This window comes from Mirounga leonina, unplaced genomic scaffold (genome assembly GCF_011800145.1).
Source record: "Mirounga leonina isolate KUSES-001 unplaced genomic scaffold, KU_Mleo_1.0 Mir_151, whole genome shotgun sequence".
NCBI lineage: Eukaryota > Metazoa > Chordata > Mammalia > Carnivora > Phocidae > Mirounga > Mirounga leonina.
In genome coordinates, this window is record NW_023270377.1 from 78,194,249 (window position 1) to 78,208,463 (window position 14,215).

General features: G+C 38.7%; 1 pseudogene; it reads right to left on the reverse strand.

Moving 5' to 3' along the window:
• Positions 1-618: 618 nt before the first annotated feature.
• On the reverse strand, positions 619-3,903 carry LOC118011831 (annotated as a pseudogene).
• Between the last annotated feature and the right edge of the window lie 10,312 nt (positions 3,904-14,215).

The window sequence follows — 14,215 nt, forward strand, 5'->3', positions numbered from 1 at the left end:
TCACAAAGGTCACATGTGCAGGTATATGAATTAGAAGCGTGTGTCTAGATTACGGCCAAACTGTTTTTAAAATGCAGCAATGTAAAATTACCTCTTGAAATATAAGGAGATGGTCTACACTCTTCAAAAATCAAATGTTGCTTATACCAGATGTATGACAGCTACAGGATTCAAGTGACAAATAATAAGATCTCAAGAAATTAATACTGCTCAAAGAGAATGGGAATATTTTTACATTTCATTGAAAATACATTGACCACTAGAATACGAAATCTAGCAGGAACTTAGAGGAAAAAATTACAAAAATCTAAAGCCAATTACTTAGTATTTCTATTACCTAAACAACAGCATGACATTAAAAGAAAACTGCACCTGCTTTTTCATGCCAATCTCATATTAATGAAGATCTCCAAATAAAAAGCAACCCAAAAAGCTTCAAACTCCAAATGAAAAGTCTGCAAGGCTCAGATTAAAATGTGGAATGTTTCAGATGAAAGTAATAAAAATACAATTGGTTTTGTTCTTTATTGAATGGAATCAAAAGTTTTGACATTTCTTTGAAGCTTGGAACCAAATGTCATTTCTCTGAATGATTCTACATCTTTTTTCTTGGTGGTGCAAGTTGTCTTAAGTAGCGAGTCAGTCTCTACAAAGTACTTTGGTCTGTTACCGTTCTGATAAAACAAACAATTCTTCATTAACTTAACTGTATATGTATTTTTGCTGTAACACTTAACACATGAACAGACATCTATTATTTTTCCACTAAAACAAAAGAGTACAATAGTTTTCTTCTAACTATCAGTATTGTATTTAAAAAAGGTTAACATTAAAAGCAAAGAACCATTATTTACTTTGAAATCATTAAGCTTCTTGCACATCTTAAGCTTCCTTCTTCTGCCTGTGTTCTTCTGCCAATTTATTCAGAAATTTCTTTAATTTCTGATAATGAGGAAGGCTGCTGCAATGAGTAATATTTGCAACTTCTTCATTTGTATAAAAGAGTGAACACAGCTTACAGTAAAACCCTGTTTTAGGTACCACATAGTCTATACCAACAGGAACATTGGGCTGATATGGTCCAATTCTATATTCATCTGGGATTGTATAGTCCTCCTTGTTTTCATCACTTTGGCCATCTGCATTTTCACTTGTATCTTTGTTGGGATCATCAGCATTCTCAGCAGATTCAGTGCCTGGTTCTGTATTTTCCTCATTTTTAATTCCATTTTCCAACGCTGCTTTGTTTTCTTGATCAAGTTCCTCGATCTTGTCCACCTTTTTTTAGCTTTTTCTTTGCAGCTGCCAAAGCACTGGCATTTCCGTCTTTTTTCACAGCTTTGTCCGAAGGTTCCTTTTTCCCATCAGAAGCCACATCACCTAAATTAGCAAGATTTGTCTCATCTCCCACCGAATTGCCACTTTCTAGCAGTGCTCCTGCTGCTTCTTCATCTACAAGTAGCTCATCTTCAGATTCAAGAAGCATGTTAGGTTCTTGCTCGGCTTGGTCATCCTTTGTATCTTTTTCACCATCTTCACCTGACTTCTCTTCTTGTTCTTTACCTTCAGTTGTATTTTCAGTCTTCTGGGAACCATCAATCTTGGATTTCTTATTGCTTAGAGATTCTTTGCCATCTGGAGAATAAGATCTTTTCTGAGATTTATCTTTTTTCAGTAAGTCAATGCCTCTGTTGGGAATCCTCAGTACCATTTTTTTTTGTATTTTTCAGACAAGTCTACTTTCACACATCTCCCCTGAAACCAAAGGGCCTTTTTCAAACAGTGGTCAACCATTGCCATTGCATTTTCTCTGGTCTCCATCTCAATAAAGGCCTTATTTTTCATCCTCATAATTTTTTATTTTTCCATAAGGCTCAGCAAGCTTGAGAACTGCACTGTCAGAATAGCCAGAATGAGGTAAATTGCTGAGATGTATCACACGTCCAAGTTCTTACTTTTGATCAAACTTTTGGTCTGGCTTCCCCTCAGGTTTCTTTATTATTTTTTACTTCTGTGATAAATGAACTCTCACTGGCTTGCCAAATACTAACGCTGGTGTGGTTGTATAATAATCCACTGCAGCTTGAGCATCCTCTGTAGTTGCCATTTCAATAAATGCCTCATTAATTTTATTTAGAATCAGATGATTTAAAATGACTCCAAATGGTTCCACCAGCTGTAATAGTTGATATCTCAAGTTTTTCCCTCGCTGAAAATCCATGATGTGAACAGCTTGGCTTGTTTTCACTCTGCCTTTTTGCATGTGTCTTGGTCTTGCGGGAGCCCATTTCCAGCACCCAGATTTCCTCTTGGTCCAACAGCTGGTCCCCCAAGATGAAATGAGGGAGGTGGAGGTCCCAGAATTCCTGGTGCTGGGTTTGTAGACTACTGCAGCATGAATGGATCACCCATTGTGTGTCCTGTATCATTGTCAGGATTCCATTCTGGGTAGATTTCAAGAAGAAGATCAACGACTGTGACTTGCTCCATTGATATGTTGACTCCACTCCTTATTAGAATGAACTGGCAAATCACATATAGAGCACAGATGGGGATAACCCTTCGGTAAGAGTCCATGGAAGACTTCAATATTGCTACTTGGAGGAGCACCCCTCTTTTTCTCAAAGAGAGATCTCTCCTGTAAGGGTCCAGGACCATGTCCCATTCTCTCATACTCACTGTCAAATTTATGATAGTTATGCGAGGTCTCACCAAAAAAAGAATCATCCCTACACTTTTCTCCATCTCTTAATCTGTCATCTTCATAATCCATTCTGTCATAATAACCAGATTCTTGAGAACGACTTCCATGGTCATAATCAAGCACTGGGTTGAGACTAGGACCACGGTCATCAAAACTATCTCTTCTAAAGTGCCTTTTTTCTTCCCGATCATCCCTAGGTACTCTGTATGGTGGTTCCCATGTAGCAGATCTGCCATCTCTACCATAACTCAGTGTAGAGCCTTCTTCAGTTCTCCTCCTTTTAAGCTGTAGAAGGATTTGGGGCAAATTCTCCGGAGTAATCTTGTCCTCTGGATAACGACTCGGTTCATCTAAGTCTCTAGCAGACAGACCAAAGCTGGCCAAAATGTTATTGGCCTGGTCTGCATCTCCACGGTGTTGAGAAGACAAAGGGAGTGGACCTCTACTTCCAATGTTAAATATAGACTGCAAATTATGAGAAGAAGTACTAGCAGAAGACAGTGCACTATGAGCTCCTTGTTGATTCAATGAAGAACTCATTCCAAGATTCATTAAACTAGCAAGGCATGCGGTACCCTGGTTCATCCTTCCAAGAGATGCTGGCATACTTAAAGACTGGGTTGCAGCAGCAAGAAGGCCTATTCCTGCTGCAGACAGGTCACGCCCATGACCCTGCGAATCCCTACCGAGAGATGACTGCTGGGATGACTTGGACATTGTAGAACTATCTCTTGTCTAATTTATAGACTTAAAAAAAAATTTTTTTTTAAAGAAGGCCAAAAAGAAAGCTCAAACTAGCAAACTAGGTTAACTTTGCTTCAAAAAATGGTAACGCCAAGAAAAAGGATCAATAAGGACTGTAGAATCTTCTTCAAGGTGAGAACCAGCAGACAACTCTTAAGGAAAGGGAGAGGGAAAAGGAGAGGTAGCTCTCTCCTAGCGAGCGGGACGCGGAGGCTCCCACAACCCGCCGCAACAACGGCGCTGGTAAGAGGTGGCAGCGGCAGCTGCAGCCCAAGACCGATCGTTTCTGTTTTATGAGCGAATACATTCTTCTTTATATGAGCAATTTTGTATGGGGTTCCTTTACTTGTGATGAGGTTCAGGATATTCTATCCTAAAATATGGCATTTTGGCATATAAAATATCTTCAGCTGAAGGAATTTTTTTTTTAAAAATGGCAGAAACAGGTTTACTCTGAGCCCCCCACTCTTGCCGTTCTATCCTGAAACAGACCATAAAACTATCCATGTGAAAGCTACCCTCCCTGTACCAGGAGGAGGCAAGATATTCTTATCACCAGAGACTGGGAATTTGGGGCCAAGATTCTATGCAAACAAACCTTTATTAAACTAACCCTTATCTTCCCTGTTACTTCTTTACCACTCACTACCCCCGGCCCCAAACCCTCTCTGTCTTGTCAATTCTACCCAAATTTATTGTTTCTTTGTCTGAAAGGCATAAAATCTTTCTCTGGTCGCTTCTTCAGGTCTTATTATCTTATGAAGGTTCCCATGTACATGTGAAAATTCAGCAAAATTTGTATGCTTTTCTTCTGTTATTCTGTCTTTCTCATTTTATTTTATTTTATTTTAAGATTTTATTTATTTATTTGAGAGAGAGAGAGAATGAGAGACAGAGAGCATGAGAGGAGGAGGGTCAGAGGGAGAAGCAGACTCCCTGCCAAGCAGGGAGCCCGACGCGGGACTCGATCCCGGGACTCCAGGATCATGACCTGAGCCGAAGGCAGTCGCTTAACCAACTGAGCCACCCAGGCGCCCAGTCTTTCTCATTTTAATTTTCAGACCAAGCCGGGGACCCTGAGAGGGTCAAGGATAACTTTTCCTCCCCTAAATTTCCAACTCAAAAAGTCCCAGCTACTACCCTGTTCTTTTCCTCTATCATGCGAGCCCACATTGTACTTTGGACTCAGATCAGGCTTCAGTGGAGGCTGGCCTTAACGGAGTAGTGTGGTGTTCTTATGAAAGTCACTGGCAGCAGAAGCAATGGTGGCGGAACTTGGTGAGATGGAAGGACACATGTGGACTTGTTTCTCAGCTCAGGTTCAGCGCCATCATCCTGGGGCTTTCCAGCAAAAACTGAGAGAGGTATTGAGGGAGGACAGGGAGAATGTGTCCAGCAAGTGGAACTCAAGCATTAATTAATATGAATGGGACCTCAGTTATTTCATAGGCTCTCTGTTGGAACTGAGAATAAATAGATGGGGATTAATCATTCCTCTTATGTGTCTATTCATTTCTCTCCTGCAGAAGAGGAAATAGCTCACCTCAGGGTGACTACCTCCCCACGAAAAAACAGGACAAATCTCAGCAGGAGATGAAAGGATTCATACCAGGAATTCAAGAATAATACAATGTTAGTAAATCTAATAAAATATTTTTCCATATTGCCATATCAAAAGAAGAAGTAGATCATGTACATAGATTGTAAAAAACATTTAATAAAATTTAACTTTCATTATTAAATTAAAAAAAAAAACTGAATAAGGGACACTGAATAAGGGTGGCTCAGTCAGTTAAGCATCTACCTTTGGCTCAGGTCAAGATCTCAGGAACCTGGGATCAAACCCCACATTGGGCTCCCTGCTCAACAGGGAGTCTGCTTCTCCCTCTCCCTCTGTTCCTCACCCCTGCTCTTGCTCTCTATCTCTCAAATAAATAAATAAAAAATCTTTAAAAAAATAAAAAATGCAAGACTGTTGAATCACAGATCTGTACCTCTGTAACAAATAATACAATATATGTTAAAAAAAAAAAAAAGGAGAAGATAGCAGGAGGGGAAGGATGAAGGGGGGGGAAATCGGAGGAGGAGATGAACCACGGGAGACGATGGACTCTGAAAAACAAACTGAGGGTTCTAGAGGGGAGGGGGTGGGAGAATGGGTTAGCCTGGTAATGGGTATTAAAGAGGGCACGTACTGCATGGAGCACTGGGTGTTATACACAAACAATGAATCATGGAACACTACATCCACTACATGGAACACTACATCAACACTAATGATGTAATGTATGGTGATTAACATAACAATAAAAATTAAAAAAAATAAAAAAACTGAATAAAATACGAATGTAATGATTACTTTGGTTACTTCCTTAAAAGTTTGCAAACTAGGGGTGCCAACAACAGGCTGAATGGTAAAATACTAGGCAAGGTTCAATTGACGTAAGGGACAAGCCAAGAGTGTTCACTAACCCCATTTTTATCAAAGCTTATTCTAGAAATACTAGTCAATACAATTTATAAAGAGAAAAAAATAAATAGTATAAACAAGTTAAAAAAGATACAAGAATATTGTAGCTGATGTGATAGTATACTTGGAAAGATAAGAAAAATAATGAAGAACTATGCCACACAATAAACGATTAAGTGCATGGACTTATTACAAATTTAATAAAGGCTTGGTCATGATTTTTCTGCATAATAAAAATAATTAGTTTGAAAATCTAATGGTGAGAAATTATTTTATTTTCAAAAACACAAAAATAATGAATGCACAGGAATAAGCTTAAAGAATAGGCAAAATTTTAAAAAAGCACAAAAATAGCAACTATTGAGACTTAAGAAAATTTGAATAAAGAGAACAACACGGTCTGTAGCTCATCTTCTTAAAATGTTATTATAAACATGTTAGTTTCCCTAAAATTACATACATGTTTAATAGAATCCTATTTTAAACTTTACTAGATTATTTTTTGCATACTAGGAAATATGAATCTCAAGTTTGTATATTGCAAAATAAACCTTCACCGATAACTAGAAAAATCTGAGAAAAAATAAGAATAATGAAAGGAAATAGGTCTACCAAAATTAAAACATATTATAATGTTAAAGCAATTAAAATAGCTTGTAATAATTACCAATGAATAGTTTAAGAGATCAATGGAACAAAATAGAAACCACAAAACACATAAAAATTTAATATAATCAAGGAAACATTTCCAATTTTGTGAGGCAAAAAACACGATATTCAATAAACAGTTAACCTATAGGGGAAAATTGTATCATCTCCTAATTTCTTGATCCAAAATCAAGCTATAGGGATCAAAAACTTGAGCATTATTAAATGATTTATAAAAATAATAGAATAAAATATAGGGAAAATTTTAAAATATGTAATTTTAGAGAAGGAAAAAACCTTCCTCAAAGTATGTCACAAACCAGAAGCAATAATAATATAGATTGACAAAATTAAAAGTTATGAATTGGAAAATATTTAATAAAGTCAAAAGACAAACTAGAAAAATTATTTGCAACACATATGATAAAAGATTAATTTTCTTACTCTTTGTTAAATTTCACTAAATAGTAATATTAGAAGGCCAAGAAAAAAATAGAGTTAGCTAGGAACATAAACAGATATTTCACTGCCCAAATGAATTTTATTTTATTTATTTTAATTCTTTAAAAGATTATTTATTCATTTGACAGAGAGAGAGAGAGAGCCAGAGAGCACAAGTGGGGGGATTGGCAGAGGGAGAGGGAGAAGCAGGCTCCCCGCTGAGCAGGGAGCCCACTGCAGGGCTTGATCCCAGGACCCTGGTTCATGACCTGAGCTGAACGCAGATGCTTTAACCCACTGAGCCACCCAGGCACCCCCCTCCCCAAATGACTTTTAAATAGATGAAGAAAAAGATCAACCACACTCATAATTAAGACAATGTAAAATAAAATGGCAAATGAGATTTGGGAACCTGTCAGATTGGCAGAAGTGAAAGCATTAAATACTATTTAAATTGATAAGACAGTTGGGAAATGGAAACATATTGTTGCTGTAAGTAGAATTTTCATGATTTCTTTGAAAGAAAATTTGTTAATATTTATTAAATTAAATATTCACATATCCTTTGTCCCAGAAATTTACACACATTTTTAAGAAGTAATGCAAGGATACTTGTTGTAGCATTTTATCTAAAAACAAACCAACAAAAACACCAAAGAGCCAACCAAACAAATAAAAATGGAAAGCAATGTGTCAACTTAAAAGTAAAAAGCAAATGACTTATAGCTCATCCATATAATGGAATATCATGTGCGGTCAAATAAATCAGATGGATCTGTCATATACTGATATGGAATAATTGCCAAAGAGGAAAAAAAAGGAGCAGAACAATGTGTATAGGTTAAATGTATAAAAAAGAAAAGAAACTATGTATGTATGTATACACACACACACACATACACACACATACATATACGCTGGTAAATGTAGAAGAAATTTATAACAGTGATTGTCCCAAGAGAAGTTACTTGAAAACTGAAACAGAGGTTCAGGGTTGGACAGTATGATTTTTGCTGAATTTCATTCAGCACTCTTAGAAAGTTTGGAAATGTTCATGAATTACTTGGGCATTTAAAAGGTCAAGTGAGGGGTGCCTGGGTGGCTCAGTTGTTAAGCATCTGCCTTCGGCTCAGGTTATGATCCCAAGGTCCTGGGATCGAGCCCCACATCGGGCTCCCTGCCCAGCAGAAAGTCTGTTTCCTCCCTCTCCCACTACCCCTGCTTGTGTTCCCTCTCTCGCTCTCTCTCTCTGTCAAGTAAATAAATAAAATCTTTAAAAAAATAAAATAAAATAAAAGGTCAAGTGATGAATTACCCGTAGTTATTTAGAGCTGTTATTCCTGAACAGCACGCAGTAAGTGCATTTCTCAAGTATCCTCACATGGAGTGAGTTTTGCGCTGGTGGCTGCATAACCCAGGCTCTAGTGTGACTGAGCCACAGAAGATTACATAAGTGAGCAAATTATTACTTTCCAAAACAAGTGCTAACTACAGAGACATGAATTCTTACTGTCTGAGAAGAACGACGGCTCAATTTTCAAACCTCTAGTTATGGCCTTCGTGGCCACTGGACTGGACTAAATTGTGCCCCACAAAAATTTAGGTTGAATTCCTAACTTATGGTATCTTGTGAATGTGACCTTATCTGGAAATAGGGTCTTTGCAGATATAATCAAGGTAAGATGAGGTCATGGGGGTGTTCTCCAATCCAGTGACTGGTATCCTTATAAGACTGGACACAGTCACCCACAAAAGGAAGAAGGAGGAGGATATGAGGAAGGACCCAGAGTGTGGAGTAGGCTGCCACAAACCAGGGAATGCCAAGGATTGCTGGTCAAGCTGGAAGAGGCAAGGAAGCACTCTTCCCTACAGACTAGGGAGGGAGCACTGCCTACTGACACCATGACGTCAGACTTCTTGCCTCCAGAACTGTGAGAGAATGAATGCCAATTGTTTTAAGCCACCCACTTTGCAGAAATTCCTTAGAGCAGCCTTTGGAATTGAATACCATCATCTTCCATAAACAGAAACACACATATTTCTTCTCAGTAATTGCTGCTCTGTTTGCACCCTGATGTGTCTTGAAGACAATGTTATAAAGTGAATCACCCTTGAGCAGTCTTATGTCTCCATATTCTAAGTGGGACTGTGTTCCTGATCAAGTATCTAATGAAAAATAAAACATAAATATTGTCTATATGTGATAAAATATATATACAATAATAGTTAATCCCTTTTTCTGTTAAAAAATGAAAATTATTTCAAATATCATAAAAGGGACAGAAATGTAATAAAAGTATCAATAGACAAAGAGTTTTAACAAACCACCAGTTTTATATCTGGCTTATAAAAATATAACAAGATATTAATGTGATAAGTACTCTTTTCTTACAATTGGGAAGCACTTTGAAAGGATAATTTGGATGTTTTGGATCTCAAGAAAATTCCATTTGGGGAACCTGAAACTAATGTTTTTTCTCAGATAAATTTTCCAGTCATTTGTAAATAAAAAAATCATTTCATTTGCCTTAGTTATACAGAGTTAAAATACTTTTCCAATGGGGCTATTTCATTAGGGGGAAAAAAATGACATGTAGCTCAAACCTCAGGGCTACTATTGACTAGCTGTGTGACTGGGCAAGTTAGTCTATACACGTTGTCTTTTACATTTAAATTGTTTTAATTAAATCTCATGGTCGTTTCATAATATAAACGGGTATGTTTTACAAGCCCTCTTTTATTGACAGAGCAAAAACCAGTTAAATTCCTTTTTGAGAATAAGCACAAAATAATCAAGTTTTAAATATATTGTTTCAAGTTACAGAATAGAACACAGCATATAAAGATATAAATGACGATCAGATATGGAACGGAGGGGAAATGGCTGCAGTGTGTAGACCATTAAGACTGCTCTCCATCAGAAGCCACCCTAAAAGAAATGGTCATGGTCATGCTCTCTCTGCCTGGGGTAGCAAGCAGAATATTATCCTGGGTGGGCAGGGCAATGAGCTAACAAAATCTTGGAAGAACTGATCCGCAAAAACGAGGATGGTCTAGGATCTTGCACAAATTAGGCCTGTACACAGTGGATACACAATAATTATTGGTTGTCTCAGCACTATTGCAAAGTCAACTTTAAAAAGGATACGTTTTATTTTTCACCGCATTTCAAATATTAGCTGAGAGATTGATTGGCTCATGGAGGAATAGGGAGTTATTGGCTTCGAATGAACCAAGCTCTGTTCATTGTGGATTTGCATTAGTGATTAAACCATTATAGCCCTATGCAGGAGCAGATGCTAAATAATATTTCAGTGCTTCTAGCACATCCTTGAAACATAGGGAACTTGAAAGGGATCTGGAGCACGTGCGTCTTTGGCTATACTTCTTTTTTTTTTTAAAGATTTTATTTATTTATTTGACAGAGAGAGATAGTGAGAGAGGGAACACAAGCAGGGGGAGTGGGAGAGGGAGAAGCAGGCTCCCCATTGAGCAGGAAGCCCGATGCGGGGCTCCATCCCAGGATCCTGGGATCATGACCTGAGCCAAAGGCAGCGGCTTAATGACTGAGCCACCCAGGCACCCTCTGGCTATATTTCTTAAAGGAAGAAGGAAAGAAGGAAAGGAAGAAGGAAAGAAGGAAAGAAAGAAAGAAAAGAAAGAAAGAAAAAGAAAGGAAGAAAAAAGGAAAGAAAGAAAGAAAGAAAGAAAGAAAGAAAGAAAGAAAGAAAGAAAGAAAGAAAGAAAGAAAGAAAGAAAGAGAAGGAAGGAAGGAAGGAAGGAAGGAAGGAAGGAAAGAAGTAAGGAAGGAAGGAAGGAAGGAATGAAGAGAGGGAGGAAGGGAGGGAGGGAAGAAATAAAGGAGGGAGGGAGGGAGGGAAATATAGTGACCAAATCCCTAACACTTTTTGGATTTTGGCAAACGGCGATTAGACTACTGAGGGCATTCCATTATGTCCAGAAGAACAGGATTCAGTAGATTTTGGACTTGTGGCTCCATGTGAAGACTAGAAATTTCCCTTTATGTCACCCCCATTTGAGAACCCCCCGCATCAACTCAAGAGACAGATTTCGTTTCACCCCTCCTGTTTCACACACTCAACTCCCACGTGCGTGTGTAGAGAGGAACGAAAGGGAAAGACAGGGCGATGTATTTTACAAGACTCCTGTGGACATGCTCTGATGAGAACATACTGCAGACCATCAGAAACACATGCTGGACAGCTGCTCTGGGCTCACACACCCAGGGTAGGTGTTAACACACATCGCATGGTGTAGGCATGGACCCACAGCAGCTGTCAGCATGTGGAAATGGCACAGGCTCTCATTCTCGTGCACACAAAGCAAAGTTAGGTACACAACAAATGCCAAAAAAACCTCCCCAAAGGTGTGCTGCTCTTCTTTGATAATCTCAGTTCTCAGTTCCCCTCTCCCCCTTGGAGGAACTTAATTTGCTCTAGTGGGTTATGGCTTCCATTTCCCTCTGGGAAGCAACTCAGCACATCTTAAATTCCACTTCCATACGTCCTTGGCTGGCTTGAGATCCCAGATGTGGAGAAGTCGAGAGGGGAGAGGGGCAGGGAGGAAGGAGGACGTTCTCTTTCCAGGCAGAACAGCAGAAACAGTCTGGGTTGTGGACTGATGGGAGAAGGGGCACTGTTGTAGGACTTATTCTTGCTCATTAGCTTTGTACTTGCCCTTGCTCTGCTCGGGGTGTTGATTCTCAACTGGCAAGTTGCCTGGGAATGGAAGCCCATGAGCTCTAGTGCAAAAAGCAATATTACTGAAAGGAGGGGAGGAGACAAGAGAAGAGCATTAAGCTCCTCAAACATATTAATTTTTCCACTGTGATATATTTACTATGGTATTTTGAGAAGGGATCAATTCTTCTTTTTAGGTGAACTTATCTCTACAGGTGTAAAAAAGGGCCCGGTAAGAAATTGGGAGATCAGTAGTAACAGCCCGGCTACTTAATCTGAGGCTAATAATATATGGCCATTTCTATGCCTCTCACCACCATTCTGTCTTTCTTTTTCCCCAATTCTGTGCACCACGTTTTAGAACTGTGCTGTTTCCCTGGGCCCTGTTCTGTGTATCTAATCTGAGTATCTTCCTTTTGGGGCTTTAGGACCTGCTCTGTCCTGGCCTGGCCTTTCTGGGTCTAGAACTCTTAATCATAGACCAGTGGCCAAAACTCTACTTTTGCACTGAAAGAAGGTTAGGCAGGCAGGGGGGCCGATCACATTACAAATTTTGAGTATTTGCTATCTGTGCCCCAGCAGCAGCACCTGCAATTGAGCTAACCCATGTTTGGCCTGACTAATTGTCCCTCCTCCGGGCAGACTTCCAGCTGGATCAGCTATACTTCTCCCTTCTCGCATTCCACTTTCTGTTCTGTCTCCAAACCCAGCCTTTCTGATTTCTGACCTGCTTCTGCTGTTAACATTGAAGACACAGTTCCTCACCTGAGTAACTCTATTGTACTGATGGACCATTTTTTTTTATATAAAAATCCTTTCTGTACGTAAGAAACTAAAGCAAAAGCTCCAAAAAGTGTTTATAGGACAAGTATTGGGATGAAAATATTATCTCCTAAAGATCTCACAAAGATTTGCAGACCTCAAAGATTCTATCCATGAAAACACAGATATTTTAAATTGTATTTAGCAGATCAGTTTTTGGAAAGGCCACATCTGTTTCTGGAACAAAGTGAGAAACAGATGTGGAAGCATCAGTGAAACTGAGACAGGAAGCTTGTCAAATGTGAAAACTGAGCAAGCTATCTGAATCCAGAAATCGAGCAACAAAAGGGTCATAAATCCAAAGGAGCTCTTGACAAAACCATGCAGTCATTTTAGGGGTGCATTTAGTACCAAGAAATAAGAATGTTATCAATGGATATGATTATAGCAGATGCTAAACAGATCTCATTAAAATCTTTTAGGTTCATTATGAATGAGTAATAAAAGAGCAAATTTAATTTAGGGCCCTAAAGACACATGTTTTACATAAGGAAATGTGTTAGATTCGTGCAGCTTCCAAGTCCTCATCTTCTTGGTTGTCAGTGCCCAAAGAAAATGTGGAGATAGTCTCTGTACTGAAGGATGAGGAGTATGGTGCCATCTGTCTCCCAGGGACACTTCCGCCTGATTTCAGGTCCTTTGTCAAAGGTTTGTGGAAGGCTGTGGAAGGAAGTCTCTGAAGTTGAGATGTAAGAAAGCACACAGGAAAGAAGCAAAAACCCTATTGAGTCCCCTCAGCTAGGGGACGAATGCTCTTAAGATTTCAGATTTCAATGAATTAGAGTTGTTTTTTTTTTTTTTTTTTTTTTTTTTTCAGAAAAGTAAATAGTGGATAAGTGAGCCACATGTGTCTCCACTGAGTCACACGGAGTCTCAGGCGTCTGTCCAAGTTCAGTATCCCCAAGGACCTACTCTGAAGCTTTTTCCTGTGTTTTTCTCAGAGGTTCATGGAAAACTGTCAGAATTAGTGATTATGTAAAAGTTTCTCTAGAGTCTGAAACCATGGAAGGGGCCTCAATTCCTTTCATGCTCCAGAAAGAGAAAGAAAAAAGAGCAGAAACTGTGCACTTCACTGTATTTCTCTTCCCACAAATGGATGTGGCATAGTGAGAGCTATTTTCTGTGGATATTTCTCTAGCAAACACTCATCTTCGAATACTGAGAAAAAGTATGCCAGATTCACTTTTACATAGAAATGTACATAGGGATTTCTGGGTCATACAGGAGTTCCATGTTTAATTTCTGGAGGATCTTCCATACTGGTTTCCATAATGGTTGCACCAGTTTACATTCCTACCAGTAGTACACAAGGATTCTGTTTTCTCTACACCCACACCATCACATGTCATCTTTCTTTTTGATGGCTATTTTTGATAATAGCCATCCCAACAGGTACAAGATGACATCTCAATGTAGTTTTGTTTTGCATTTCCCTAATGCTTAGCGATGGTGTACTCCTTTTCCTATACATGTTAGCTGTTTGTATGTCTCCTTTGAAAAATATCTATTCAGGTCCTCTGTCCATTTTTTAATTGATTTTTTTCTTTTTTTTGCTATTGAATTATATAAGTTCCTTATATATTTTGTTATCAACCCCTCATAAGGTATATGATTTGCAAATATATCCTCCTGTTCCATAGGTTGTCTTATTTATTTTATTCATTGTTTCCTTTGCTGTGCACAAGC